General features: G+C 41.0%; 1 long non-coding RNA gene across 1 annotated transcript; it reads left to right on the top strand.

Moving 5' to 3' along the window:
- Positions 1–6,705, top strand: LOC123030220. The gene is made up of 2 exons (XR_006416060.1): positions 1–176; positions 6,479–6,705. It is a non-coding gene; the product is annotated as an uncharacterized LOC123030220 (long non-coding RNA).
- The last annotated feature ends 8 nt before the right edge of the window (positions 6,706–6,713 follow it).

Raw genomic sequence — 6,713 nt, 5'->3', positions numbered from 1 at the left:
AGAGGATTTACCCACCAGCACCCTGGCAAAGAAGGCTGCTCTGCATCTGTTGTACTACCTGTTCCTGTTGCCTTCCTTGCCTCTTGGAATCGTGACAAGAGAGAAAAGTCGCCTCTGGTGGGTTGCTCAAAGCTGTGGGTCTGCAGCCCTGTGCAGGAAGTTGGCACCGATCCCAGGTAGGACTTTACTCCCACATTTCTACCCTCCACCTCCTCCCGCTCCTTCCCCTCCCCTTCTTCTTCTCCTCCACCCACCCACCATCTCCCTTGGTAAATCTCCCCCTGCTCTCCCTCAAGCCTGCTCTTAACTTACCTCTTTCCACTGCACCACTGTGTGCATATGTGTGTGTGGGTACATTATGAATCTATCGGATACACTGAGCACCCTCTAGAATTCAAGCCAAGAAACACAAACACCCTTTCAGGGTGACCTGGGCAGCAAAGACGGCAACATCTTCCTGCTTGCACTGGCTCCCCAAATGCCTGCTTCAACACATGGGTTGGGTAGTGGTTGGGTTAATTTTTTTTTCATGCTGCCAAGGAGACTGGCCAGAACGCAAGACAGAGAGAAAGAGGGGAAAAAATACTCTGAACTAAGTACAGGGCATTGAAAGGAAAATGTTGAGCTTCGTGAAACTCCCAAATTCAATCCCTCCCTCCCCCTCCTCCTCTTTTAATACGGCCCAGCTTCTGAATTGTTTGAGCCCACAATTGGGAGGGAATGTACAGTATAGGCTCCCTGCGACCAGCAAGAGCCTTGCGGGGGTGGGAGGGAGGAAGAGAAAGAGAAAGACACAGAGAGAGTTCTTACAATCGAACAGCGAGAAGAGCAAAGAGAAATTAACATCCAATTAGTGCCGTGTTTAACGAAGGAGACAGAGACAGCCGTTGTTTTATTGCCCTGTTCTTTTCTTTCGGCTCTGACAGGCAGTGAGAAAGGCACCCCCAGATTGTGGTGACGTCATTCTTTCTCTCTCCCTTCCAAGTTTTGCAGAGGTTGGCCATCAAGTTAGCTGGAAAAGTTAATTACGTTTATGGCCGCGCTTCCTAAAAACAAGAACGCGAAGATCATTTTGCAAAAAGAATCCAAAAATTAAAAATAGAAGGAAGATCTCTCTCCTCTCTCTCTCTCTCTCTGCTTGCCTGTGTGCCTTTGCTTGTTTTCCTGCTCACTCAGCTTGTAAAAGTTTGAGCTCTGTGACACTCCACCCGGCCTCCTTTGGCAGCGTGACAAGAACTGCTTTGGTGTATCAAAGAGAACAGGCAGCTTTTAAGGAAGAAACTCAATTCAGAGAGATTAAAGAATTATAATGTTTTAATCAAGGGAGACCAAGAGGATGAGGGGGAGGCTTTTCCTTACATCTGGATCAACATAAGTGGCCCTCTAAAGGCTGCTACAGCAATTTAGAATTAAGCGAAGGGGGGCGAATAGGAAGAGTGAGGAACTCAGAAGTAGGAATTCAGCGTTAACAGTCCCACTCTCTTTCTCTTCACAAATGTGAACTTCCTGGAGATGAAGGCGATGAAGAGACGCCATGATGGCGAGGCCTTTGTATTCTACCGCAGAATCCTATGGCATGCTTAGAAATACTATTGGGCTTTTCCAGCTTCAGAAAAAAATTATTTTCAGTGACACATAAGGCTCTATTCCATCTTGGTCCCATGGCAGCTGATTAGAAGAAAGCCTGCTGTTTCCTTTTTACCTCAATAATATTCCTGCGTATTCCTTTCCACCAGGCAAACTTATAATTCTCTTTTTGTAAGGAAAACATTATCCTTAAGCAGCAACAGCCTGAGCGTTTTTTCTCCTCACCACCCCTACCCTTGGTTTTTGCTTTTGAATCCTAGCCAGAAAAGATTTCTTCAGCTGTGGATGAAAAGTAACTAGGCCTAGGAAAAAAAGCCCCTGATTAAAGTACCTTCATCCAAGTGATCCCCCTTCAATGGATGAGTCATGGTTGCCATTATGGTTCGTACACCTCTGGAACTAGGCAGGGCCCTCTAGAGGTAGAAGCAAATATCTTGGCCAATAAAGACCCTAATAGGCCCAAAGCACATTTACACCAGGATTTATTTTATTTTAACACTTTGACTTATGTTGCAAGGTACTGCTACTAAGCCTGGGCTATGAACTGAAATAACTAATAATAAGGGAAAGCCAGCATATAAAAGCCCTTTCTGTCCTCTTGCTTCCACCACTGGATACTGCTAAGACTTCCCTTCCCATTGAGCATTTGGCACTTTAAGTTCTGAATTCCATGTCTTTGCTTCCAGCTATCTTACAGTCCAACTCTACATCAACTTCTTATCCCCTGCATACAACATGACAAATTGCCTTTCTGCTTGCCAATAAGGAACACAAATGCATTTTAGGTTTTTTTTAAAGTACAGATATTATTTGTTTCAGGGTATCAAAGAAATAGATCTTCATGAAGAAATATGTGATGTTTCCCTGAGAGAGTGAAATCTGCTATAATGGAAACCATTTGCAAACTTATTTAAGTCAGTTTTGCATTTACTGCGAAATTTGTGGGACTAGGAAATACGTTTGCAATTAGTAAAACTGAGTAAAGGGGGTGGTGATTTGCTCCAGGAAGTCTTCTTCTTTGCTCTCTACATTATCTTTGTACAGTCATCCAGCTCCTGATAGGGGTGTGCATTTGTTTCATAATGAATGAAAGTCTTAACCGAATGGAAATCATTCGGTTCAATTTTCATTTGTTATGCAACAAATTCCATGCATAATTAGGGAGGGGTACATCAAGCTTGTTATGATCTCATGTTATGGGTCTCATTCTTCCATCACCAAATTTGATTTGACTCTGAATTTGGAACATTTTTTCTTTGCACTGAAATTCGTACATATTTTCGTGCACATTTCTCAAAGTGTGGGCTTATTTATATGAGCAGTTTCAAATGATACATCTGCATGCCATTGACAAAATCATGTTTTTGTACAACTTTTAAATATATGCATTTTATGCACACTTTTCAAATGTGTGCAGATTTTCTACTTTATTTTGTGAAATGCTTTTCAAACTTGCGAATGTACAAATTTTTAAAAGCAAACTGCATTTAGTTTGTATTTGGTTAAGGAAGGTGCAAACTGGATAATCTAGATAATAAATTCACGACCAGATGAGTAATGAAAGGGATTGCTTTTATTCTTCCATTTGTACCCATTCATCCTCATCTTGGGGTTGAGGACTTACCTCTCTCCAGGGACCAAATCTGTTTTTGATGTCTGCCTTTTGGCAGTCACTATTTTATTTTCACAGAACGTTGAGGAGTTTGTATCATTTCAAGGCATTCTAGAGGGAAAAAAGTGGTGTCCTTTAATTTCAATCCAAAGCAGTCTGGAAAATAAAATGGTGACCACAAAAATGAGAACAAGGAAAAACTACCCTAAAAATATCCAACTATGAGTAATGAAAACACATGCACTTGAAACAATTTGATAATGATGCAGGTATAATGATAATTTATTAATAACAAAAATAATTTTTAAATTACAAAGCAAACAGGATAACAAACTCATTTCTTCTTCACACTTCTGGTTGTTGATCATTGGATATTTTCCACAGTTGTGCTAAGGGAAGACTGCTTTCTATTGCTTTTTGCAAATGTTCGCCTGATCCTGTATACAACTGAGGTCTGTTAAGTTTACTCGGCTCAGATTTTGCCTTACCCCACAGCTATGTGTTGCCTTGTTTTCTTGTGCCATTACCAGCTGTCTCAACCCAGGATGCCTCTACCCCTTTTTATAAAGGGAGATACCACCTCTCCTATTTCTAATGTTACAGTTGTTTACACAAGCAGTCTGATGTACAGCTTTGTATGCTGCTATTAACATAAGCAGGCAAAACTTCAATAGGGAACTGAAGCATATGTAACAATGGCCAAATTACTGCCACCATTGTGATAGAGTCAATTGTCTCTCACAGTGGATTGTTACCTGTCCCACATTTTTAGCATGGCCTGGGCTATGAACTGAAATAACTAATATTAAGGGAAAGCCAGCATATAAAAGCACTTTCTGTCCTCTTGCTTCCACCACTGGATACTGCTAAAACTTCCCTTCCCATTGAGCATTTGGCACTTTAAGTTCTGAATTCCATGTCTTTGCTTCCAGCTATCTTACAGTCCAACTCTACATCAACTTCTTATCCCCTGCATACAACATGACATTTATTTTTTCAAAGATACTGATATGATGTCCAGCAATGTCTATGATAAACACTGTTCTTGATAGGACAAATACAACTTCCCTCCAGCAACAACATGCACTGAAATAGTGTAAGATAAGGAACACTTAGAAAATTAGCTATGCCCATCGTATTGTACCAAATAAAAGTTTACAAGCTGACAACTCACAATAGCCTTTGTTTCACAAGCAAAGGCAAATGGATTGGGACTATAGTGATGTACAGTACATGGTAAAAAGAAAAAGTGATTATTTCTATTTTGGGGGAAAAACAGCCTTTAAATTGATAGTGGGGAAAATCCGTAAAGTCAAGAAAGTAGAGTATAAAAATGGGTCCAAACATTGAAAACGTTTTTAAAATAAAAGATGAAAAGCCAGATTTTAATGTGATAAGAGCAAAGGCAGTATAGGGAATTATGAGAGCATATTTCTCCAATAGACCCCGCAGGAATGAAAAGTTTGAAAGCTATATGAAAGAATTACATTCCTCTTTTGAGAATGTGCTATTTATATTCTTTGAACAAAAGACAAATCGAGCAAATAAATATAGAGGAAGCTCCTTTGCATTTTTAGGAAGAAAAGAAGGTTCTTTTCTCAAATGAATGGAAAATTGGTTCATATGAAGATTTATTTATATAGTCCACTTTTCCTTCTATTTTATACTGTCAATTTATGTGTGGTGTATTCAGAAAAAAATAAAGAATTTAAAAGCTCATTTGTTAGAAGACTGCTTTCTTTGGAAAGATTTAGAGCATCACACTATTGCAAATTCTTGTTCACACATATGGAAATCTTCTCTATATACACGAATAAATAGGCCTAACATGGGAGACTGGGGGAAAACCCCTAAGATTGAGGAAATTCGTTTTTAGGAGTGAAGAGTGACACTAAAGGTAGAAGATGGAGTAGAGGGTTGGAAGGCTATACAACCAAGGAAGTTCAGGTGCTGGAGGAAGTGGTGGGCATAAAAATGGATAGAAGTAGGAGAAGGCAGAGCAGTTAAAATCGACTAACTTCAGGGGAAGGAGATGCCAAAGAAATGCAAGTAGTGATTGGCTGCCTGTTTTTCAAAGTGGACTGAGACTACCCCTGGGTTTATCAATTTTGGGACAGGGTAAGGCATTTTCTTATCTAGCACATAGGTCTATTTACAGTGATGCAAGGAATCAGGGGAACTTGGGTCCCACAAATGTGAGAGAGGCACCAGAGAAGAACATAGAATTATGCTAGGAGAATGTTACAAGGTGCAGTGTTGAAAGTCAGTTGGACTCTGAGTTATTATCAGAGCTAAAACACACCACCATAGAGACTAAAAAAGGTAAAGGTTTCCCCTCGACGTTATGTCCAGTCATGCCTGACTCTAGGGGGCTCATCTCCGTTTCCTAGTCGAGGGAGCCAGCGTTTGTCCGCAGACAGTTTCCGTGGTCATGTGGCCGGCATGACTAAACACCGAAGTGCACGGAACGCTGTTACCTGCCCACCGAAGTGGTACCTTGTTATCTACTTGCATTTGCATGCTTTGGAACTGCAAGGTTGGCAGGAGCTGGGACAGAGCAACGGGAACTCACTCCGTTGTGCAGATTCGAACCGGCGACCTTTCGATCAACCAGCACAGCAGTTTAAACCACTGCGCCACCGGCAGTCCCTTAACATAGAGACTACTGAAGCAGAAAGAATGAATGACTGCCCAAATGTCAAGGTAGCTATAGGTAGAGGGGTACAAATACTTTGCTTTTGATCAGAACTTGCCCCATTTACACCCAGGAATGTTAGCATACCTTTGGGGCAAAGTTTGAGGTTGGGATCACATTTGCAAAATGTGTGAGAAAAATGTGAACTTAATGCAGATTTTAAAAAATACACATTTCATACTTTACCCAATGAGGGAAAACATGCATTTGAGTGCCCACTTACAAAAAAAAAAAAAAAAAAAAGGGAATGGGAAGTGGATCAAGCTTTGAGTTGGAATGCAGAGAACCTGAAGACAAGTTTGTCTCACTCACCTATAGGGTTAAGAAAGGGAATGAAGAGCTTGATCTCTCAGAGCATGGTCCATGGATTGGTTAAAACAAAGAGAGCCACACTTTGGCTTTGGTCACTGAATAGAAGGATTGGCAGGTTCCCAGCCTTTTTTTTGCGGGGGGGGGGGGCGTATCTTACTATATAGAGTACTGTAGCACAATATTTAAAAGGCAATCATTAAGGATAATCAAGTCCTGCTTGATCTGGCTTGGAGCTACAGATACTTCAGCACTGGTCCATTTTTTCTCAGCAGGGCTTATGATTGGCCAACTCAAAGGTATCCTCAAGGCTTAGTCAACTTGGTGAAAGAACAGCAAAACAGGGAAGCATTGGAATGCTTTCTACAACAACCTACTTCAATCAAGGAGGAAGTAAGCATATTCGTTGACCATTAGAGCAGCTGCTGTTCCAGAGCATTATTGGCCTCCCTAGCAGCTCCCAGATTGTGCTGTCTATAATAAAATGGATTCTTGTAACAAAGTCTCAGG

Source organism: Varanus komodoensis, unplaced genomic scaffold, assembly GCF_004798865.1.
Source record: "Varanus komodoensis strain SLA01 unplaced genomic scaffold, ASM479886v1 scaffold1, whole genome shotgun sequence".
NCBI lineage: Eukaryota > Metazoa > Chordata > Lepidosauria > Squamata > Varanidae > Varanus > Varanus komodoensis.
This window is presented reverse-complemented; position numbering and strand designations above follow the sequence as displayed.